At 38.7% G+C, this 26,185-nt stretch overlaps 1 protein-coding gene across 15 annotated transcripts in view; it reads left to right on the top strand.

Annotated features, from left to right (window-relative positions):
* The window catches only part of Rab3-GEF (Rab3 GDP-GTP exchange factor), a 335,149-nt gene that overhangs the window by 43,768 nt on the left and 265,196 nt on the right, over positions 1-26,185 (top strand). The window lies entirely within an intron of this gene.

Below are 26,185 nucleotides of genomic sequence, written 5' to 3'. Positions count from 1 at the left end.
TTTCTGTTTTCTCATTTAGATATAGGTAGCCCTATTTAAATCGTTACGAGTCAGACCTATACACGGTAGAAGTCAGTTGAAATCGTACTGTTACAATAGCAGTAGTAACAAAGCATTTAAAGTTAAAACTCACATATCACTTTCTTGTTTTTACATTCTTACACTTATAGTAATAAACGATATAATGATGAAATATGGCGATTGATCGAGAAGGTGTATGACTTGTGTGCGATGAGTCATACCCGGTATTGGAGTGCCCAAACATGACGGAGAAATTTCCAATTTGAACAACTGCAACGTTGATAGGCGAATTAATTTGGCGGCCGCGTAGTAGTTTGTACATTTAAACAAATACTACTTTAAGGTAGCATAAATTGTTATGATTGGCACTTCCGTCTGTCTCTAGGGAGTCGAGCAATTGAAAGTCAACATTCCACACATTTTTATTGTTTCCATATATCCGAAACCACACAAACTATAAATATGAAATTTGGTGGATAGATAGAACTCTGAATTTCCTTCATGTTACAATACCCATGTTCGTGATCGGCGCGTTCATTTGTCTGTTCATATCAACAATCGAACCATTCGATATCTGCAGGGGGATTTCCCACCAGGCTATAGCTTATGGGCCGCAAGTCCAGGGGGCACACAAAAATAAGACTGAAAGGACACAGATGACAAATTCCAAAATTCCTTAATGTTGCAAAATAAAACAACATGTCAAGTCCTGATACTTGTTTATTTTATGAAAGACGGTAGCAGGAAGGGGTTTGTAGCGTTTAAATAACTTCTTACATCATATTTTAAGTACTGTATTTTAATCGGAGTGCAAGTCTGTATGGCAGACTACAGTGGCAGCAATTGGGTTTCAAAATTTGGAGGGGCAAGGTGCCAAAACATTAATGGGGGGGAGGCAAGGACAGTTTACTTTCCCTTGGTAGATAAGGTTTATCATAGTGCGGGGGCAATAGTAGCAAGAAGTGGGGAGGGCAGTTGCCCCCTCCCCCACCCTTGATCGCCGCCACTGGTAGACTGTAAAGGAAGCCTCGCGAGGTCACGTAATAGTGCTCGCCTTTAAACAATCTTTCCTTGAAGAAACGAATGTGAACATTTTGAAGGCCAACAATTGAAGCGCAAGTGGAGGGATATTGACTGTTAAAATTATCATTCTTGTTTCTCAGTTCGCGGTCAGTATGGCTTTCGTAATGAAGTGTCGGTTCCTTTGCCTTTGGTGAAGAAATAAAACATGGTTCCTTTTGATGAAAAGGGTTAATAGTTATCTTTTTCTCATTGGCTTCCTTGCATACATTACATATCACCATATTTTAAACATCGCGCTACAACGCCAGGGGTCTCAGGTTCAAATCCCGGCCTGAGCATGGATGTTTCTGAGTGTCCATTCATCAATTTCATCATGTCATGTCATCACTCATCCCCCATCTTCGAAAATTAGCCAAAAGTGGCACAAAAAGTAAAATAAAGCAAATCAATCAACCATATTTAAATGTTGATTCTGAATAAATCAGATGTTTACATTTTCATTGTCTGTTTTCTGTAACTTGATTTTATAGAGTCACGATCCTCGGAATTATTAGAAGACGAACTTGGCTAATATAAAATAGGCGATTTTCGAACCGAATTTTAATCTACTGTATTGGAACACTGTTCTCCTCCGTGGCCGTGCGGTCTAAGGCGCTGTGCTTTGGGCTCCGACTGCGGGACGGCATGGGTTCGAGCCCGCCTGGGTTCAGTCTCTGGGTTTTCGGCCTGTGTACAGGAACGGTGGCAATCCACCATCGTGAGAAAATTGTGGAGCTACGAGTGAGTAGCGTAAGCCGGTCACGGATATCTCCTATAACGGCTGGGGGTTCGACGTGCTGACCCCACGTCACGTCATTACTGGTTGAAGATCTTCACACCTCTAGGTAGGATTGTGGGAGGGAGACTGGCAGTCGGAAGATAGGTCAAGGCCCTTCCAGGCCTGAAGAGATGGACGCCTCCTCATTTGTTTTATTTTTTGTTTTTAAACTGTTATTGTCTTATTTCAATAAGATATCCGCGATCACGATAATAAGTAAAATAATGATAATGATCATAATAATTAATAATAGCACGACTAATTATTGGGCTGCCTCGGGCTCCACTGGCGCCACTGTCTCGATTACGTAGTAAATGAAGCTCCACCTTCTTCATTACTTGCATATCGATTAGCCAGAAGAAATGTGGCATTTCGTCCTTTCATTACAATGTTGTAATGAATGGCTATGAGGAAAGACAGTCGCCTGACTGAAGAATTTAAAATTAGATTAGCAAGTTATTTTCGTAAACCATCAACTGAAAAATTTCAGAAGGGGCCTCGACCCAAATTTCGCGCCCCCCTTCTCCTGCTAATGACGCCTGTGCCCACCATCACAGAGAATAATAGCACGACGCTGGGTCTCATTGTATGTTTCTCGATTAACCCTCCATCGGCAGTTGCATAATCTTGCCTGCAAACCGAAGCACTTGTTGAATAGCTCCGACGTCAGGTGACGTAGTCCTGACGCAACCTTACTCCAGACATGACGTAACCGATGACGTAGTGGATACGATCGATTTGAAGGAATGTCCGTAACTGATAGTATCGCGGACGTTCAACATTTTAGGATCTTTTTTTTTACAACAGTGATTCAGGCGAGAATGGAACTTGGAGGTTTTTCGAACACGCTAAACGTAAATTGGTTTCTTTGTAACAAGCTGAAAGACATTCAGCTTTTCCGGAGTAGTTAACACAGCACGCTACAACGCCAGGGATCCTGGGTTCGAATCCCGGCCTGGTCATTATATCATCACTCATCCTCATCGTCGTGAATAGCCAAAAGTTACAGAAAAGCGACGCTAAATAGCAAATGGTTATACATTTAACGTCTTGTTACATAATTGTGTTTTGAAGAATTTTAAGATGAATTTATTTTATCCTAATAAGGTATATTTATTAGGGCTGAGCTGTTGCCGATGCCGATGTATCGGTAAGTATCAATTGAATTTTTTTTACCGATCCTGGTCGATACTTTCCGGCATTTTGGTCTTTTAAGTAGGGTTGTTAAAGGTCCAGGGATTTTAAAAAAAATCAATTCCGGTCCAGGAGGGAAAATCAGCAAGCGTAAATATGTTCTGGACCGTAAAGTACCTTTTTATCTGTAAAGTATTAATATTTAAATTCGGTCCAGGAACTTTTTCCGGCTGAATTTAAATACGGTCCAGGAACCTTTTTTTCCGGCTGAATTTAAATTCGGTCCAGGAACTTTTTTCAGGCTGAATTTAAATACGGTCCAGGAACCTTCTTTTCTGGATCAATTTAAATACGGTCGATGAACCTTTTTTCCGGATGAATTTAAATACGGTTCAGGAACCTTTTTCAATGAAACGATACGCAACTTGTACCGAATTTAAATTGTGCGAGAAGAAAGGTTCCGGTCATGCAGCGAAACCCAATAGAACCCTAATATAATTTATAGGTTCCTGGACCCTAACAACCCTGCATTCAAGAGGGCCAAGAAAATTCCAGTGCGACACTTTCGCGGAGTCGAATTATTTTGAAAATTAGGCAAAATCTGAAGTTTCTTCTATTTTGTACCAGTTTTGTGTGAAAAACTGGATTTTGTGATTACAGAACGTGTATTTTAATACTCTGAATTAATTCTTCTAGGTTTTAAAGCAAAAAACTCTTTATAAATTGATGCTACTTAAAAATTAATATTAATCAATATTTTGAACAACTTTTAATTATTACAGTTTTCAACCAAAAGTATCGGAATAATGCTAAAGTATTTTTCAAAGCAGCTAAAGTGATATGTTTGGAAGTTAGCAAAGAGAAAACTAAATATATGCTTAGAGTCCGAAACCAAGTGTTAGGTAATAATCAAAATCTAATTATCTCGTTTGATCCAGTTTTCAAATTCAAGTACCTAGGAGTAATACTAACAAATGAAAATTATATTGAAGAGGAAATAAAAAGCAGGCTTAATTCAGGAAATGCGTGTTACTTTTCTCTTCATAAACTTTAATCATATCGTATCTAAGAAACTAAAAAGTTAAAATATACAAAACAGTAATTTTGCCTGTAGTATTATATGGATGCCAAACTTGGTCCCTTACATTGACAGAGGAACATAAATTAGTATTTGAAAATAAGATCCTTAGAAAAATATATGGATCTAAAGGAATGAGGATACAGATGAGTGGAGAAGGTTACATAATTTAGAACTGCATAATATATATTGGTGTCCAGATATTATTAGAATAATTAAATCAAGAAGAATGAGGTGACACGAATGGGAGAAAAAAGAAGAGTTTAGAGCGTTCTTGATTGGAAACCTGATGGTAAGAGACTAGTAGGAAGACCAAGACGAAGATGGAGAGATAACGTTGAGATGGACCTAAAGGAAATCGGTAGGAATGGAAAAGAGTGGGTAGATCTTTCTCAGGATAGGGACAGATGAGGCCCGTGTTGCTGCAGCCATAAACCTTCGGGTTTAAGAAGGATAGGGAGTTAGTTAGTTAGTATCGGTATCGGTGAGAATCGATAAGAGTATCGGCATCGGAATGGGTATTGGTTCGAAGTGGCATCCGCTCAGATCTAGTATTTATCGTTTTCTTTTACCACAGGTTTTGTCTAGATATATTGAATCGGTGGAGGCACATCGTTGTTAAAGTGGACTTCAAGTAGAAGAAAACCATTGTAAAAGTATAGATATCTATACAGTACGTCAAACGACTATTACGCGCTAAATACTGACCTATGGCAGTGTATGCAGCTTTGAACATAAAAATTTAAAGAAAATTGGAAGAAAATCTAAATTTTGACATTTTGTTCTTTTTATTATTATTTCTGTTATTTTACGACGCTTGTCAAGGAGTCTCTGAACTGTATTTCCTTGTAACTATACCCTGTCCCGGAAATCTCTGGAGGAAGCGAACGAAAGCAAGTCTCTGTGCTAGTTGTGACTCGAGAGGGCTCAACCAATGAACACGTGCGAGGAAACGGTATTGGATGGAGGGGGAACTGCAACTGTTCGATCCGCCACTCGCGTTCTCCTCTTCTCTACCGTTATGTGCGACCTTACTTCGGACATTCCCGGGATAGGGTATGGAAATGAAGACAGCCATTTTCTGGAAAAGTTAACGGACCGGTTGGACTTCCTCCCTCCCCCCACCGACGCCCGTGCCTATAAGTAGATTGCGACGACGAAAACGTCAATGAAAATACGAGGTTCACGTTCTTGCGTCATTTTTTTTCAATTACCTTTTCTTTTTTTGTGTGTGAGCGATCAATAATACTATGTTCTTCTTACCAACATTTCCAGATGACGGTGAGTTTGTTCACCTGTCAAGTGCACAGCGAGGGGGGGGGGGGTGGCTGATGGAGGGCAGAGAAAACGCAGGTTCCTTGTCACGAGCAAGAATTCTGCTCCCAACATCGCGCTAAGAGAATTTTTCTTATCTTGAGGGGTTTCTGAATTGAGAGAACCTGTTTCTGCTGCGCCAATAGTATGTTATTCGGGAATGAGGAGGAGAGTGTCGCAGATATTTTGACACGACGTATAAATGAAGGTGGATGCGGGTGACAGGTTATTTTTATATTTACTTAAGTAATTTCATTATACTGCTGAAAAACAGCATACGTGCCTAATACAGCAGTAATACATTATGAAAAAACATATACATTCAAAATTACACGTGAACACACATACAGTAAAATTACTGTATAGTAAAATACACTAAGAGCATAACTTACCTTGGAGTAATGAAACCAGTTCTATTAATTACACTGGTCTACATATGAATTTTCTTTCTGCTCACTTAGATATTTTAACTGATTCTATATAGTTTGAGGTCGCTGATTCCAAATATGTAGTCAGAAAAAGCGTATCACGTCACAATTTTTCACAAATCACAATTGAAAATTTTCTCAATATTATAATACTAGGCTAAACTCTAACAATTTTCCATATAGATATCTTCACATAATGAAATTATGGGACTATACATAGGTGGCGTAGCTGATAACAGGTTTTAAGTTGCATTGTTTCACAAGTCACATTTCAAAATTTTCAGAAAATTATATCCGGCTACATTCCAACAGCACTTGCAAAGATAATGCGACGTAGTCAGATGTCCATGCAGAGTATCACGTCACGTCGTTTAGCAAACATACCTCTCTATTTTCTCAATAGGGAGTTCTTAATGGACAAAAAGTTTAGGCAATTCGGCAAAATTGATCAATTTGTTTCACGAGCACATACAGTCAACACCTGATGCCTGTACTTATGCTAAACATAACATAAACCACAGAATAGCACAACATGCATACCTACTTAGGCAAAAATTTTCTTTTCTTTGAATTTCTGGAGTAGTTGGTCTCAGGAACGTCACGCTGCAAGCACCAGCAATAGTCGGCCATCATGTTTTCATTCCACCTCCCCTGATATCGGTGTTCCATGGTTTTTATGTTTTGGTGGAAGCGTTCGCCCTGTTCTTCACTTACGGCACCAAGATTGGACGGAAATACATCTAAGTGGCTGTGCAGGAAGTGAAGCTTGACACTCATATTTAATCCTAACTTTTGAAACGTCACCAACAAATTTTCAACTAGAACCTCGTAGTTGTGCGCCCTGAAGTTTCCAAGAAAGTTTGTAATGACATCAGAAAAGGCGGTTCATTGTTTGTAAGAATTCTTCATCTTTCATTAGCATCCTTATCTGAGGACCATCAAAAATACCTGCTTTTACTTTCTCATGCGCCAATGCAGGAAATTTTGAGCAAATGTATTTAAAGCAAGCCCCATACTTATCCAGAGCTTTTACATACTGCTTCATTAATCCCAACTTAATGTGCAGTGAAGGAAGAAACACTTTCTTAGGATGAACAAGCGGCTTGTTCTGTATTTTTTTCGCCCCGACTTCAAAGATTTTCCTGGCAGGCCACAGTCTTCGTACCCAATGTTCATTCCTTGCTCGACTGTCCCATAAACACAAAAAGCATGGATATTTCGTGAAACCTGCTTGTTGACCTTTACTCCATTGTCTGAGATTTTGTACACAGGTCCTGCATACTTTGAGGTGCCCAGGATTTATCTTGGTCACCCAATTTAATTTCAAAGTATGCACTATATGCTTTCCTTACAAAGTCAGTAATATTTGTCCTTTGTTTTGGGGTTGTAAAAGAACCGCAAATGTAACAAAATATATCAGGGTTGTTCTTGCACTTTCGACGAACAGATGCCATGTCAACAAAAATACACAACAGCTCAACAGGTAACCGCTTCGAACCTCTTCCGTATACGATACTCAGTCTATTTGTAATTGGATAGAATTTAAAATGAATAATCTCTTTAGTTAATATACAGCGTTTTTCAAAAAGAATATACGTAATTCGCATGCATATATTTATTAAACTTTAAGACATACGAAGATGAAACTTGACACACATACTTACGAACCTCTCAAGTTAAGATTACAGATGTTCAATATGTCCTCCAGCAGTGACACGAACAATATCACATCGATACTCAAATTCCTCCCATACTCGGGTAAGCATGTCCTTCGTCACTGATGTTACGGCAGTACGGATCCGGTTCTTCAACTCTTCCAGGTTCTGTGGGAGTGGTGGTACATAAACATTGTCTTTAATGAAAACCCACAGGAAGAAGTCACAGGGTGTCAAATCCGGTGACCGTAGAGCCCAGCTGATACATGCTAAGTCGCCAGCACCTTGACGACCAATCCAACGGTTCGGTAGAGTTTCATTCAGATAATCACGCACTTGGCGACTCCAGTGAGGGGCGACTCCAGTCTTGTTGAAAAATGAAGTTGTCTTCGTGCAGCCTCGGAAACAACCAGTTTTGTAACATAGAGAGATACTGCTGACCGTTAACCGTGTTTCCATCAAAGAAGAATGGGCCGTAAACAGATGATCGGGATATCGCGCAAAACACATTCACTTTGGGCGAATCTCGTACATGTTCAATGAATGCATGTGGGTTCTGTAGGCCCCAAATGCGAACATTATGTTTGTTTACCTGACCACTGACATGAAACGCAGCTTCATCACTAAACACGATGCGTTGTGCGAAAGTGTTGTCATTGTCAATAGCATCAAGAATCTCGTTACAAAATGCCACACGTTTGCGTTTGTCATCAGAACGCAGAGCTTGTAACAGCTACCTTGTACGGCTTTATAACCAGCCGACGTCTTAAAACACGCCAAATTGTTGTTGTAGGAAGTTGTAACTCCCGACTGGCACGACGAGTTGATTTTGAAGGGCTACGTTGGAAAGCAGTTTGAATTCGTGCAACATTTTCTTCAGGAACACGAGGGCGGCCAGGACTCTTTCCTTTACATACACATCCTGTATCTACAAACTGTCGATACCATCTGCGAATGTTCCACCCATTCGGAGGATCAATTTGGTACCTCAACCTGAAACGTCTTTGCACTGTAATCACGGAATTGCACTTCGCAAACTCGAGAACACAAAATGATTTCTGCTGCGGAGTAGCCATTTCAAACAACTGACGGTTACCAAGCAAAACAGAACACAACTGACATCTAGCGGCTATTATATAAACTAGACTATGTATTCGTTTCTCTAATAGCCGAGCCGGGGCGCAGCGATCGATAGTTTGGGCAAAATAATAGTTTGTAATACGTATATTCTTTTTGAAACACGCTGTACTCTTGCGTTTCTACATTTAACAATGTTCGAATAACTGATTAAAATAATATTTATTATAATATTCCATGTGTTGTCATCTTGTGACCTCTTTACGGACTACGTTGTTTCTTTGCTACAGCCCTAATATTAAATAATTTTCTATTTTCCTCCGAAACCTGACGTGATAGAAAAAAACGGATTTCGGTTTTGGATTTACCACCCTCGAATTACTAAAGAACAACCATCAGCCTCCAGTCAGCAAAATGGACGTAGACCAGTGTTATCTATGTGCTTTACCATTCAAACTTGGACATAAGGAAGAAAAACAAGAAAGATAATCATAGATTACAATACAATAAAATATAATAAAACACAAGCTACGTTAGCAAAATAAAACATGTTACTTTGATAATATACAGGGTGATCCGTTTGAGATGTCAGAAAAGTAAATAGGTTATATGCAAGAGGTAAATGCACGTATCTCTGAGCAGTTTGCTGTAATGTAAGCAGAAAGAAAGTAAGTTTCGAGTTAGTAGAGGTTTACAGATTTCAGCCGTGTGGCAGCGCTAGCGTGCATGGCAGACAAAGATGGTGGCCACGCCGAAACAGCAGGCACAGTGTGTCGTATGGTATGCAAAATTTTCGAGTGTTACATACACGGTAGCATCGCCACATGGCTGAAGTTTACAACATTCACTCACTCGAAGCTTACTTTTTTTCTGCTTAGATTGCAGCAAACTGCTCAGAGATACGCACAATAACCTTTTATGTACAACTGGTTTATTTTTGTGATATCTCAAAAGGATCACCCTGTAAAACCTTTACCAGTCATCCAATAGTAACAGTGTTGCGGTAAAATAAAATTAAGATAATTATCTATTGTCTCTAAAATAAGAAGGAGTAGAAATTGCAGACCAGTTAGCTCTAAATGCATAATGCTGCACCCACAGAGTAATTTTGAATAATAAATATCGAACATTAAGTTTCATTTGATTTATTTTACTTTACGTTTCTGCCACTTTAGGCTAATTGCGAAGATGATGATGAAGGAAGATAAGATGAAATGAATAAAGGGACAATCACAAACACAATGGACAGCATAAAAGTCCAATAGCGGATTGTGGTGCCATGGGTTCAGACGAAAGAGCCTCTTTACTCTTCAATATGCAGTCCAGGGTGTATACCGGGTGGGCCATAAGTCAGTTGTCACTAGCAATCGTTAGACTTTGTTTTGCCTAGCGTAGTGGAAGTCAGTTGTGAACTTGACTAGTGCGTGTTACCTAATATAAGAATGCTGGGTAATACGCACTAGTCAAGTTCACAACTGACTTCCACTACACTAGGCAAAACAAAGTCTAACGATTGCTAGTGACAACTGACTTTTGGCCCACCCTGTACTATGTGAAAGCGAGATTGATTTCTGTGTCTTAATAAAGGGTCACCCCTACACCTCGGAATATCAAATTGCACATTAACACATTTACATATAACATTGCAATCCTGAGCATTTCTACTATCCAAGAGGCTATCATCTCTGGAGGAAGCGAACGAAAACAAGTATCTCCAACAATGAACACGTGAGAGGGAATGGGATTACGTGGAGGGGGATGGAAAGCTACTGCACTTACCAGCTTTCGCAGCAGCGTGTGCTGCTTCGCTCTGCCCACTCGATTTCCCCCCTTCTCTACCGATATGCGCGGCCTTGCTCCAGAGATAAACGAGACAGAGTATGCATTTATACCGCCGAGTTCGGATGTGCGTCCCCTCGACTCAAGCGCATAACGCATTTGATAGCATTACAAGCCGGAGTTTCGTGAAGTTTAACTTCGATAACTTCAGAATATTGCAATACTGTCACGGAGAGCACATCCATGTCGTCCGAACGTGACACCTCTCTGCCTGCCGTGAATGCCAGTATTTGCTTTCATAAGGGTGGATGCGCCGTCTTAGAAGATATGCATTCCCTTCTGTGTAGTTGGGAAATGTGAAAACTGGAAAACCGATAAGCGCTGAGTGTTGATAAGTGTCATTACTGTTGTCGTAATCATAATTCCGCAGCAAAACAAATAATGTTTAAGTACGATTATTTTATCAGTCTAATAGTCTGATATTTTGGCACCCTAGGCAAGATTGTGGTTTGGCGCCCTACCTCCTCCCCCCGCACATAACCAATTACCGCCCTACCCCCCCGCACGCTAACAATTACCGACATTTTATATGCGTCCTTCGATATTTTCTTCTTATGCCATGGTTTGTGATATTTACCGTACATTCTGCAAATGTTGAAATGAAGAAACAAGGAAATTTAATTAAAAATAATATATGCATTTCTGATGAAAAGTTATTTAATATTATTGCAGTTATGTCTTAGTGTCTGAAGAACATATTTAGAAACTTACCATTACTACTTTTGGGAACAAATAATTCCAGCAATGTGTTACCAGAATATAATAAGCGTACAGGTAAATAAGAAAAATGTTAAGAATGTTAATTAAAATAAATATTACAGTGAAATTTAAAATTATTCAAATCTACTTGGAAAAATAACATCATTATAAACTATGTATTTCACATTATTTTGATAGTCGCGGTAGCTCAGTCGTGTCGGCCTCCGTGACGGAATGGTAAGCGCATCGCGCTACGAAACCAGGAGTCCCGGACTCGAATCCCGGCTAGGACATGGATGTTTGTGATTGTCGGTAATGAGAAAAACTGAGAAATAGTAAAAATTGAAATGTGTGAATGTTGAGAAAATGGTGAATGGCGAGGAATACTACCGCATAGGTATATTAATTTTGAAGAGAAAAAAAGTCGTTAGGGCGTGTCTGACTTCCATGGGAGAGACCCGGGTTCGACCCCCGGCTGGAAAGAAGCGGGATTTTTCACACCTGTTCAAACGGCTTCGGCGCCCACCCAGCGTCGTATAATGCGTGTACCTGGAGGATACTCTAAGGGGGGTAAAGGCGGTCAGAGGCGTGGTGCTGATCACATCACCCCCACCTTCGGCCGTGATCAAGAAGGTATGGGGCCCTAACTCCACACCCCCTATACGCCTTCATGTCGTTGTGCATAGCACAGGGGAGCACTTTACTTTATTACACATTATTTTAATTAAAATTCACAAAATAGGCCTATTACAAAACCCGACTGACATCTCAGGTTTGACAGGAGCATGGCGCCCTAAGGCTTCAGCCCCCGCCCACCTTATCCTACTCCTCTCTACGGGCCTGTATTGTGTGAAAAGCAACTCGTGCGTAAGTGTGAGGAGGCGATTTTTAAGTAAACTTTCTCAAAAGATGTTAAAAATATGTAGCAGTATAGAAAAACCTTTCCATCTTCTGTGATAAAAGTAACTACTTTACTTGTAATTGTGATATATTTTCATTAAAATAATTCAAATAAAACCATTGAGTTGGGTGAGCGCGTCCGTTTACGCTGGGGGACTGCGACAGAGCGAAGCAGTACACTCTGCTGCGAAGGTTGGTACAACAGTTGCTTTCCCCCTCCACGCAATCCCGTTCTCTCTCACGTGTTCATTGGTAGAGCCGTCTCGCGTCACTACTTGCGCAGAGACTTGTTTTCGTTCGCTTACTCTAGAGATAACCTGGACAGAGTAAGGATCCCGTTCGAAGCAACATATTGCGGTGAAACTGAGTGTATCCTATGGAGGCTATGGGGAAGCAAATGTGGAAGTGGCGCATATAATTCAATTTCTCATGCGCAGAGCTCTCTGGAGCCCGTTGGAAGCTACATATTGCGGCAAAACTTAGTGTAGATGCTATGGAGACCACGGGGAAGCAAATTTGGAAGCTAAAATTGGTTCACATTTTCACCACCAGGTGGAAATGTGGCGCATAGAATTCAATTTCCAATGCTCAGAGCCCTCTGGAGCCCGTTGGAAGCAACATATTGCGGTAAAACTTAGTGTAGATGCTATGGTGACCATGGGGAAGTGAATGTGGAAGATAAACATGGTTCATATGTTGACCACCAGGTGAAAATGTGGCGAATAGAATTCAATTTCCAATGCTCATAGCCCTCTGGAGCCCGTTGCAAGCAACATATTGCGGTGAAACGTAGTTTAGAGGCTATGAAAACCATGGGGAAGTGAATGTGGAAGATAAAAATGGTTCATATGTTGACCACCAGGTGAAAATGTGGCGCATAGAATTCAATTTCCAATGCTCAGAGCCCTCTGGAGCCCGTTGGAAGCAACATATTGCGGTAAAACTTATTGTAGATGCTATGGTGACCATGGGGAAGTGAATGTGGAAGATAAAACTGGTTCAAATTTTCACCGCCAAGTGGAAATGTGGCGCATAGAATTCAATTTCCCATGCTCAAAGCGCTCTGGAGCCGGTTGGAAGCAACATATTGCGGTGAAGCTTGTTATAGAAGCTTTGGAGACCATAGGAAAGTGAATGCTGAAGAAAAGAATATTTCAAATTTACTGGTACTTTCGAATGCTCCCCGAAGAAGGAGCTGTTGGCACTGAAATAGAATGGAGCAGTGCAAGGCTAAGCGACTTCTTCCGCCTAGAAATTCCGATACTACTTCGCTTAGCCCCGCCTCGGTGTAAACTTTATTACACGTATTTTCTCAAACAAGTTTCTTCCGCGTCCATCGATTTGCATGTACTCCGTTCTTCCCTGCCTTAGTAATAGCTCAGTTTAAATGTACTTTTTAAATGAGCTAGTTGTGTACAGTCAAGGATAAAGATAATAATAGACAAATTGTCAACCAATTGTTCATTCACTCTTCATTTTGCGGCGTGTGGTTGAAGAAGATCAATAAACAGAGAAACGTCTGCTCTCATCAGTAAAATTTCATTATTTAAAATACCATCAGCACTTTGAGTGAGGTCGGGGGATGTTTGCTCGAGTCTTGTTGCTAGCTGTGGCAGGACTCCTATAACTTGACAAGTTTAAAAACAAGACGCTGCAATCCATTGTTTGCGCACCTCACATCACATTTCCCCACTCCATTGTCTGCGGCGACGTTCATTCGCAGTGTTGCAAACTGGAGGGAGCTGAATCCTCTGAGAATTTTCAACGAAATTTGAATGTGAAAGGCATGAATTAGTATCCCGTCACCTACGCTACCTATTGGTTGCGCTAAATTCTAAATACATTTTGATATTTTCCCTTTAAACCTTAAATTAATTAAGTTATAGTAGTGATATTTCTTACCAGCATAAGAAATGTATGAAATAAAACGATAGAAAAATGAAAAATATATAAACGATAGAACTGAGCTCACCTTCTAAATGTTTTCCAGTTCTCCTTCTTCAGTTTCACTCTCCCACTCATCCGAGTCTGTGTCTACCGATGAATCTGTGTCCGTGTCTGAATCGGCTTCACCAAGTCTAATTATCAGTTCATCTACACGCTCGTCCATAAGTCCATCTCTTTCAAAGTAAGAATCTTGCAGCCAAGAGTAAAGAGCATGAACATTTCAATGCTTTAGAAAAGAACACAGGCAAGTGTGTTATCAGATTGCCTTCTCTTGGTGATTGTTGTACGATAAACAAACGAACCACTACCCCACTCGGTTTAAAAAAAAAATAATAAAAAAAAAAACTGGGCACTGCTCGATGTCGCATTCAGAAAATGAAGTCATTCGCCCTGTAGTTTCTCTTCGTTATAAACCTTAACGCACGTGCGTAATACTAAAGTTTACGATCGGCGCACCGCACGCATTTTCAAAGGCCGGATTAAATAAAATGAACCACTGATATAATAGGAGCCTGCATGCACCGTAACGCTAAACAGTGAAAATTGTTTGTCATATTTGTTTTAGCTTATTTTTTCTGAGTTGGCACCACTGGTACTCTCAACGCCAGACCAGTGAGTAGAAGAGTGGTGGGGAGGATGACGTAATACGAAGTGCTCCGCAGCGATCTGCGCATATCGGGACTTAACTTGTCAGGCTATATGATTTGTCGTAGTGACAACGAGACAACTGGAGGGGGATACCATTGTCCCTGATACTTCGAGCACTGCATACGATGTAGAAAAGACAAGAGCCATAATCTTTGCCGCTCACTGTACAGTGGTATTCATTTAAATTCCCAGACAGCGGGGAAGGTTTTCCTTCGAGACAGGTGGGATATTGTCGAGCCTAGTATAGTGGAACTACAAGCAAAGAAACCTGCGCAGACCCGCGACTCCTGTGCACCGCACTCCCGCGAAGAGGGAAGGGGGAGAGTGAACCATGCTTCCTTATGACCCGAGCTCAACGGAAGAAGGGAAAGTTGGGCGGGACTTTTCTTCCATAGTTTTTTTCCTTGTGGTTTCTCTATGGGAGTTATTCCTGAGTAAATAATAAAAAAATGATCGATCAGACAATTCGATTATTGATGGCGGGGAAAGAACTTCCGGTTTGGCGAATTTTCCAAAGTAAACAAATGGAATACATATCGTCACCGACCTTATTTTCTTATAAAAGATCGGAAACAAAATGGATCACTTGAAATTTTTGAGTGATGTAGAGAAAAAAAAGGTACCTAGAAAAGATTGGCAATTTTCCGGATCCTTTGGATGCAGCTTATAAGGGACAATACTAATATTTTCCAAGGCACCTTCAGTTTCGTTTTTGAAAAGAGTTCTCCAGGTTGAAATGAAGCTTACATTAATTATACACATTGAAATACTTCGATCACAACAGTAAAAGAAATAATAGTAATTTCTAAGGTTAAAATTATTGTTATACACTAATACCTAAATAAATACATTTTCTTCGAATTTAATTATTATATTATTGTTGTTGTTTGTTTATTATTATCATGCTATTCGATCTCGAGTGAATATCCAGCACAACTATTTTCAATTAGAACTTTTACATTTCATAGTTACTATACTGAAATTCACATATTCTTTGAATTAAATGGCAGAATATGAAAAAATATCCTGGTTCCTGTATTTTTCACTAATTTTTTCGATCTAATGCATATTTTACATTGATTAATCTGTTCGAATACCTACCAAGTTGCCTTTATTTCTGTTATTAACAACAAAAATAACAAACTTCCTGCTTTTTTACAACTTGAAATGAAGGATGCCCATTTCCAGAGGGGGGGGGAGGAAGGTCCACTGACCTACTGACGCCCATGGAGAGAGTGCTTATCAACAACCAAAAGGCAAATGCGTTATAATATGATTATAAATAGTTCCAACTTTTATATTTAATCAACACATGTGCGTTAGACAATTATAATTTTCGAAACATGTAAAATATTTTCATTTGATTTGTTGAAGTGCCGACTGCAGAGCCTACTCCCACGTGTTTGTGTCCAATCTTTTCGCCTTACTGCCTACATCCACTGATCTTTCAATATCGGATCTGTCTGAAAACGATGCATAGATATCCGAGAACAATTGTTTGTTCCCTATCTCATGTTGAAACCAAATGTCACACAAATATTATCGCCTTTTCCGAAGACACTGCCTATACACCATTGAATTCAATGTTATTCTTTCCAAAACCGGAAGTGCAGTTCCCGCCAGCGCCAAGGAAGCACAGAAATGTAAACATCCGGTGAATAGCGCCCATAGTGTCTGCGATGAACAGTTTCCACCACCTGGTGCGCTTGAAATCGCAGACAAAATGCAGAACCGGTCTTCGCGTGCTCCACACACACTTCTAACGGGTCTCCCTTATCGCACAACACTTCTGCAACATTTCGTTCTGACGTCATCAGAAACTGCTTTTATTTTTAGGCTAAATGCCCAAGTTGTTAGATTAGGCTAGCTAGGGTTTAGTTCTCTTACCATAACTAATAAATGTTCAGTGTATTTATGCTAATGGAACCAAACGTAACAGTCCTAACCTAACAACGTACGCATTCCTCGTCTGACGTAAGAACATAAGGTTGCAGAATGTTGTGCGATAAGGGAGACCCCAATTGTAACAGGGTTCACCAAAGGGAATATGTATGGTCTAATATACGTCCTTACGGATTTAGAGAGGGAAGCAGTATTTATTACTTTTACAGCACATTCAGTTATAAATCAAGGCTACAGTTGAAAATATGAAGTCAAGATTGATAACGCGTCTACCGATAAATCAGAGAGGCTTCAAATCGTGAGTTTTAATTGATACATTTTTTATTCAACTTCATAAATTTGTTTTGTGTTTAGAAATAAAAGTTCACAAATTATACAATTCAACAAAATTATCTTCCATGTAGAGGGGAAGGGAGCAGCAACGTGAGGCGCACTTGTTAATTTTCATTATTTTCCCACGTATTTTATTATCAATAGTTAAAACACAAAGTTAGGAAAATATGCATGAAGCATAGGCGCGTAATGTATGAGACCAACTTGCTAAAGGCGAAATACTTTACTATTTAGAGTTACTAACAAATCAAGCTATCACACGATTCGTTGAAAGTTCATTCTCCCTGGACGAGTATTTTTACGTTTAAATTTTGATGCAGTTAACTATTTTCCCACGTGTGACGGGAATGAAAATGAATTATTGGAATCTGAGTGGAAAATTTTCTCAAGCAACGTGTCCTCTCCACATCAAAGCTCATGTATTTGTTACTTTCTGTACTTTAAACTTACTTCTTAAAAGTAAGTTAGTTACAGTTATTTTGCCCCAAAAAGGGACTAAAATAGTTACTTTTTATGGAATATAACTGACCTGCATAATTATAGTTACTTTAATTTAATGAGTAACGGCGTTACTTTAAAATGAGCTATACCTTGTAGAACGTGTAACATTTTTGAACCGTAGGCAGGCTCTTCTTGACTTTACTGATGTGACCTCAAGTTATGTAAACGTCTATTTTTAAATATAAGAATATGGAGATAAAATTCATATCGATCCTCAATAGTTCAAAATACGTCATCACACGAAATATTTCCTCGTTGCAAATGTATACACATGACTATTAACTTTTTCTTGTGAAACTTTTTAGCAAATCATAGTTTTCTTCATTGTTAGTGAACTCCTTACCTGAAAAGGTAACCGATGCAGAGTTTCTAGTGTTACAAAGTAACTACTTATAGTTGCTTGACAAAGTAACTTTTATTTGTAACTCGTTACTTTCAAACCCTGCTTGAACTGGCTTCGGTGAGAGGAAATTTCTACCAACAAACCTGCACACACACTTACATCTTTGATCAATTTGAACATTTTTGAACACTGCGTAGATTAGATTTTTGGAGAGCTTAGAGAAGAAAACTTACAGAAGTGTTAGAGCATTTCAAGGAATGATATGCAGGAGCAGCTTAACCCTTATGGACACGCGTGAATATTTGTGACACAACCACACGCATGGGGTGTTTTCCACCCCACACTTTATATTGCAGTTTTTTACAAATGTATGAGTAAAAAAGGTTTTCTGTTGTTTTTTTTGTTAACAATTAGTCTTTTCCATAATAGTTAAACATATTTTAGCTATATAAAACAACTGTATAGTGGTTTGAATAATTGTTGATTAGACAGTTACATTTTTCTTCTGTATTTTAAAGTATCGTTAAAAAAGAAGTAAAAATGTTAACTGTACCCAAAAAAAATAGTTTTTTACTTGCATGTGGTTACAAGACAGGGCAATGAAACAACTGAAGGTATTTTAGTCATAGGTTTATTATACAAATTTATTAGTAAATCACCATCGAGTATTGGTCAATTTAGCCAGCTGTTTATAATATCATAAAAACTTTTTCCCAAACCAACAAAATTTTTAGAGTGCTTTTTTTAATTTTTGATAAAATCTAAACAAGAGTATTACTTAAAGAGATACATTTATAAAAAATTATAAAATTTAAATCAAATTTACAACATGTTACTTAGCTACTGACAAAGGTTTTTGTGAGTGAATGTTCAAATTTATTCTGGGCAGCATTCTTCGCAGTAGATGAAGGTGTGCTCTTTACAATGCTGTCTATTATGCTTTCGTCTATCATACACAACCACTCATCAAGTGGGGTTTTTGGCTTCTTTAGCAGCGGCTTTTACAGTAGGATGATGTGTACTTACAATATTATGAGCTCTTGTCCTTGCGTTTTGTGGTGGTGTTTGTTTCTTCCATACAGTAGTTTAATCTTTCCCTATATAAGTGTTAAGTCTGTGAGCCAATGGTAGTTTGCTGTCACTGTCACTTTCTTCACTTTTACCACTGTCACAGTCTTGTTCAGTTTCTGTATCATGTTCACTTTCGTGTAAACTGTCTTGTTCTGCATCACTATCTTCACCGACAATTGATTCATTATCACTTCCACACTCATCCAACATGGACAGAATCCTCGCTTGTTTGCTACCCAAATTATCCATTTTTGGAGTTTTTTTAAATATGCAACTTAAAACACCATCTAGACTACAGTTCATAAAAAATCGTAACAATTAGTTAAAACAAATAACAGAAACTAAAAAAGCAGCATTTTGGAAATGTGTAACGTAAGCACACGCGTGGGGTGTAAAGCACCCCTGGCCAAGTTTGACGATGTTCACTGAGTGACAGCTGCGCGCAAACTGATTGACCTTGAGTCAATGACTAGAGGGGCAAACAACGGAAAGGTACCTGGAAGGCCACCAACAGAAACAAAACACTTTTAAACGTAGTAAAGAAGAGAGACTGTCTGGGGTGGATTACACCCCAGCGCGTGTGCATAAGGGTTAAGGACAGAGCGATCTAGGAGACTGCCAGGGGCGTCCAACCCCTTGATTAACGCCAAAACCTTATTTCTTATTACATAAGAGTGACTATTTGCTTCTTTGTTTGAGTTTATTTTTAAATTCACTTTATATCGTTTTTTTCTTTCTTTTGGTTTTACTAGAGCAATTTATTATTCTGCCGTCGAACAACGTCAATAACACAAAAGGAGATCAGCAGTGAATTTTTATATTTAAGTATATATGTATTCATACACCACAAAATACAGTATTAATATTTATTAAAGGCCCAGGCACCTGACGTCTGTGGTTTACAAACGATTCCGGAATACACAGATTAGTCAGCTTCCGGTATGAATTAGTTGACATATTATACCAAACTTAGTTCTTAGAGGTTATTTCACAGAGTACTTACGTCTTCGATGTAACTACTTCCGTATTTACTTCACTTGGCGATAAACACGCTGAAAAACACTAACGTTGAACACTTAGGGGGAGTTGGGGGGAAAGCACAAATCTTGCTGATACAGAGTTCGATGTCTTCAATCTTCTAATCCTCCTGTCGTTGGTTCTTAATAAACATGTAGCCTCTCTTCTTTAGTAACCTTTTCTCAGGTTCTGGTAGATATACTGCACAGGCCGATAGTTCACTCACAGTTCGTTCCTTAGACACTATACGTATCTCTTTCCGGCTGAGATTATGGCCGATAGTTCACTTACAGTTTTTCACAGCCCGCGAAACCAATAACCAACGTAACACGGATCCTAACCGTATCAATCCTTGACTCGGACTGTCTTCTCTGCAACGCACATCAAACGTTCCCTAGAAAAGACGTTAACCTCTCTTGCCGCCCTTTTTTCCCCCAGCGAGGGCGGGTCAACTTTTATAAGGGGTGCGTTAAGATCGGTTACAACTTTATACACAGAATGGCTTGTAGGGATTCGACCTACAGTTTAAAGTGCGATTCACCGGATGCGTGACTGTATATTTTAAAAGGAGTTGGATTTTTTTGTTGACAAGAATTAATTGAAGTCACTGCTGCATAACATAATAAGTATATTACAAAATCATGTAGAAATTTAAGGTAAGCGATTACTGTTATTTTCATGTCATTATATAGATATTAAATAACATATAATAAACGTATTCTATAACAGTAACACTTAAAGTATTTTAAACGTAAGAACATTATTTTTCGTCATACAAACAGAAAAAAATATAACATGGTCATGTTTTTCTTATTGGAGGAAAGTGGAAAGTAGTAGGACCAGGGTAGAAACATGGGGGAGGGGGACAGGGTTATAGTAGGTGGGAAGTCAAGAATCCACCTCCCCCGAGCGAAAATGTTAGCTTGAGCTGCCCCTGACATTATGCACAGGTTAATCGGGACTGGATCTACAGTTTAAAGTGGGATCCGAACCACTAAGTGCATTCACCAGGTATCGAACCAGAAATACAGTAAACCCTCGTTAACACAAACTCGCTTAAGACGAACACTCGGTTAACATGAACAAAATGTTGGTTCCGGCAGGGAATAATTATATCTTATATAAAGTTTTATCGGTTAACGCGAATTTCGGTTACAACGAATTACGAACTGTTTTTTAGTCCGTTGCGTCGATTTCATTTAACACGAACTTTCAAAGTTTTTCATTTATTTTCCGTTGTTCTTCTGTCGTTCTTCAGATAGGTATGTAAGAAATCGCTCAACAATCTCTATCATCTTGTCAACAATCAACTTATACAGTATTGTAACCAACAGATTCAGATCAACAATGCGTTCAAATGTGTTTTTCTATTCTTTAAAACATAGCCAGTGCGAGTAACATCAAGTTGCAAGCAGCAAGACGGGAGTCATGGCCAAGAGGAAGCATACAGGCATAGTTCTGCAAACAAAACTGAAAATCCCCGGTTAGCACGAATTCTTTTAACACGAACTCTTGATTTTTCCGTCCCTTGGGATTCGTGTTAACGAGGTTTTACTGTATCTTGATTTCGAAGCGTCGACGTTGCCGCTACAACATCAGGGAGACCCATATTTACCGTATTCATGAGTATCTGCATATATATTGATGAGGAATTACAATGACAAACTAAGAAGTAATTGATTATATAAATTTCCAAGACCAACGATTGTTGCTGAACAATGTCAACAATGTCAGAAATTTCAAGAAATAACCAGAGTTTGTAATATCTCCGAAGTGCACCTGGGCTTTTTAATTAAAGTCCAGGAACTTGATTTGCTGGGACATTTTTAAGGGAAGGAAGAGGAATGGGTTCCAGTGGGTGTGCGCCCTTTTCGCTTGGGAGTCAACTAAGCAGTAAATCTGTCCGAGGTAATGAGATAAGAAGATGAAAGGGGGAGAGAATGTGTCGTTTGTCACGCAGAAAATAAAAACGTCACGACCTTCGTCTTCTTGACAGCGGGTAATGGAAATTCGAGCATGTGGGATTTCATTCCAAAGTAGATTTCAAGCGCTAGTGTTTACAAGAACGAGCGCGTAGTAAGTTTGAAACAAATGACTGGAGAAATAACGGTTCAAAACCGTCAATTTCCACTGCCATCCAACTACCGTTAAAATATTATCATAACCGTTTTTGAAGTAGAAACTGCTATGACATAGTTGTTGAAATTAATATAATTTGAATAATTCAGTTTTGTACGATATATTTATGGTGTACACAACTGTAATTTACAATCATTATTTATCTTTGTTTACGGTAAAATATTCAAATTGAAATAAAGAACGGTTGCGTCCCGGTTTTATAAATTGACAGGCAGGCTGTAAAATTTTTAACTTTAGAATAATGTAAAATTTACGGTAACTTCTAACAGCATAGTAAATTATAACTATGCCTTGTTTCCATGATAACCAAAAATCCAATATGCTGACCAAGGCAGAATTTTATTTCGAACTCTTGGAAAATAAATTAAAGAGAGTGATTGAAGTGTTAGTAAGACAGCAAGAAAGCAGAGCAGTGAGGAAGAGTGAACAAGTGATGGAACTCATAAAAGGACTTAAGTTGAATGGGAGAAAGACGACAATGTTTAGCTTAGACGTGAAAAGTATGTTCCCAAGCATCAATAGGTGACACGTTTTGGACATTGTTAGAAAGAAAATGGGACAAGAAATTATAGGAGAATGGGACAGTGAAAAGGTAGTGAAGGCGCTGGAAACCATTTGGAAGAACGGTTACAGTAAAATGGGGATAAAATAATGTTAATGAGTGAAGGACTGAATATAGGCTCTAGCCTAAGCCCAGCATTGGCTGAATTGGTTATGAATGAATGGGAAAAGAAAGTGGTCGAAAAAAGGAGGGGACAAAATAATTCTGTTTTGCAGATATTGTTTTGTCATATGGAAGAGAACAAAGACTCAAATCTGTTAACGTAAAAATGATGATGACCGGTTTTCAATATTAACGCTCATTGCATAGTTAATCTATGTAATTTTAATGATTCAGTTTGTAAAAATATATTTATGTTGAACTAAGCTGCAATTATCTTTATGCATTGCATGATATATATGAAATGTTCTAATTTTTAAAAACGATTGTGTCCAGTTTTTTGCAAATTAGCAGGCAAATTTTAAAATTTTAAAGGACGTATTTTGTTAGTAAAATCACTGTAGTTTATTTTTAGGGGGGATCTGTGGCAGCACTAGAGGGGTTAAAAGAGCGACCGCTCCCCTTTCAACTCACCTAGCAACAAAAACTTGATAAATAAATGCTTTTCTTTATCTCACATATGCATTTTGAGTGGTATTAGTGGTATGTTAAACGTGACTGTCCCCAGAAAATATTCCTCCCCCTCTGCCTCTCCCATTCCTTTTTTTTCTGGAGATATCATTGTGGGGGGGTTAGGGGGTGTAATGGTTGATTAATTCTTTACCAGAAATTATTTACATGTATCAATCGAAAAATTCCAAAACATGGACACTGATAATCGATTTTTCAGAGGGTACCGTCCCCCTCCTCCTCTAATTACGCTTATAATTCAGAGTATATACCAACATGTACCGAATTCATCTTTTTTGGTACACATAAAAACCTCTCTTCAAGGTGGAAAGCGATAGCCCCTTTCCAGTTTGGTCAAGTATGCAATGTATTCTGTTTAGATTCGTGCTTTCAGAATATGATGGGTAGCATACTCCCCTTGCAGGGATAAAAAAATTTACAATGAACCCAACTTAATTTTTTAGAACATTTTCTGTGTGTATAAATTGTTCAGAGTGCACGTTCTTAGCTGGGACACACTGCTGGACTATAAATAGTGTTATCAACAACACCACGAGGCACACTGAGACTTTCACTCTGCAGGTGTTAACTAATGCTGGTGTTAATTGCCCAACTGTAACTTATTTTCATTAATAATATCTTGAAGTGAGTTCAGCAGGTGAGGTAGGTGCTTTTATGAAGCAATAATTTACCAGGTAAGGTATAATTAAAGGTATAGATAGAAGTTCACAATAAATGACATATTTATATTCTAAAGGAGACCGACCCCCTGTAGCAGCTGCATACCGTAGGAAACAATATAAAAGGCAAAGCTCTGTCCTGTGCTTAGGGTAATGTGATCAGATTTTTAAAACAAAATAACGGGACGGCAAAATGTATACATTTTTAAAAATTGTTTTATCATAAAGACATGTTTGAATACTAATTCCATAAACAAATTAATTCTGTGGAAATAACTTACATAATATGGTGATATATACTGCAATGTACTACGGGTTAGCTGTGTTTTCGAAACAGATCTGCTGTCGGTTTCTCCTTACCAGAGCGCAGAGCGACGAAAGTCGTCACATCAGTCGCTTCTAATGCCCCAACATAACAACATCCGTGCAGACCTCTGTAGTCAGATATGAATGACTGACTGTTTCTATTTCATAGTTCATAGTAATAATAGAGAAGGTATATTGTTGTAGTAATTCTAAACCGATAAGTCGTTGTCACAAAAAGGGACATTTTGGCGTCCTGTTTTACGTTAAAAGAAATCGGGATAGAGGCTCAAAAAATGACTGTCGCGGCTAATACGGGACGTCTGGTCACCTTAGCTTAGGAATGGTACTTCCTCAACTGGCTTGTAAATATCGAGACGAGAGCTTGAACTCCAGTTCTTTTCAACATCGAAACGAGATCGAGACCGAGACTCCGATGTTATCGGTCTAGTTCGAGGCTTGGGTAAGTTATTGGAAAATTTATTTAACCAAAGTCCGTTACTAAGAGAGTCCATCGGGCATACCAGGCGGATATCGGCCTGATTATTTACAGATAATGTCACACACAGTGTCGTGCATTGAGGAGTATCGAGTCTATCAGTAATAGATCACTCAATCTTACAGCTTTAATATATTTTAAATCGCAATATTTATTATCTTATCGTATAGTCACATTTGACATGCGACATTCGTTGTTTTTTTTATCTCTGCGTGCGGCTACGCAGCCTGGAAAGAGCTCTCGCACTTTTCCACTTCTCGGCCGGAAGAGAGTCATGAATAGAGCCCGGAAGTTCAGGCATTTAATTTGGTTGAAATAGGCAGGAAATTTGTAATGTGGAGAATAGGCACCAAAAGAAAGAAAGAAAAGGCAAATAAACCGAAAAAGAGAGCAAATTCCAAGTCCCTAATATCTATAATTTCATTCAGAAAGTTAATGTCTACAACGCGAAAAACGTTACATGAAAAAGATAGAGAAATACACGCAGTGTGTATTTTAATTAGATAGTACTACTGGTCCAAATTTGCATTTCAGCGAGATTGACCAATGCATATACGTAAATATAACAACTTCAAAGCAACTTTTACTAAATTTTTTTCTTCTAGAGAATCTGAAATTTCGTATGATTAATAGATTATGTTACCTCGAATGTAATTAATTATCAAATCTTTTAAAAAACCGAAGGGAAATGTATGTGGTTTTCGTATTTTTTTAAAAAAATTCTGAAGGTGTAGACATAATAAATTGTATTGTGATATTTTTATTTGAGACTATAATTGATTATAAACTTTTCTGTTCTAGAAATGGCAGATACGATATTTGTTATTTAAAGAAATATAGAAGTCATTTTGATCGCTAAGATGAACTTTAAAAATTAAGAAAAGAAAATGGTATAAATATAATTTGGAAAGAATCATTAAAAAATTGTCCAGACCCAGTATCCTGCAACATGCTGACGTTTCCGAGAAAAAAATATTTTTTCCCGTCGTGAAATAATGATGACCTCTTCAGAAAGAACCAGTCTGTTAGTAACTGCTAATTGGCAGCAGTGAGGTTGAATTGTGAAAATGCATTTACAGTGCTGCCAACCATATCCCTACACGTAAGAATTTTTCTACTCTAATTTCGTACGAATATTTGAGAAAGCTAAACATAAAAAAGTCACTGTATTGGACCCGCCTTAGGAGTTTTCATGTGATGCCACAGCTTTTGCCGTCTGTTCTCACTTTCGAAAATAGAAACATGATACCGTTTTTGAACTCCCAATCGTAAAACCACCAACGAAACCGGAATACATTTTCTACAAAAGTTGTTTAATATTAAGAGATTTATCGAACAAGGTGTCACTCGACTTCCATTACCACCTAAAATTTTCCTTATAACACTCTTGGTTTGATTTGACTTTTGTTATTTAGCGTCGCATTTCTGCCATTTTTGGCTAATCGCGACGACGAGATGAGTGATGATGCTATGATGAAATTGATGAAGGGACACTCACAAAGGCCACACATGTCCAGGCCGGTCTCGAGCCTGGGATCCCTGGTGTCGTCACGCGCTGTGCTAACAACTCCGCCACGGAGATAACGCTCTTGGACTATGCTACCAAAATACCACATCTCGACTCGTCCGATTCCTTTTTACGAAGT

The sequence above is a fragment of the Lepisma saccharinum genome, chromosome 13 (genome assembly GCF_977018435.1).
Source record: "Lepisma saccharinum chromosome 13, izLepSacc3.1, whole genome shotgun sequence".
In the NCBI taxonomy this organism is placed as follows: domain Eukaryota; kingdom Metazoa; phylum Arthropoda; class Insecta; order Zygentoma; family Lepismatidae; genus Lepisma; species Lepisma saccharinum.
This window is presented reverse-complemented; position numbering and strand designations above follow the sequence as displayed.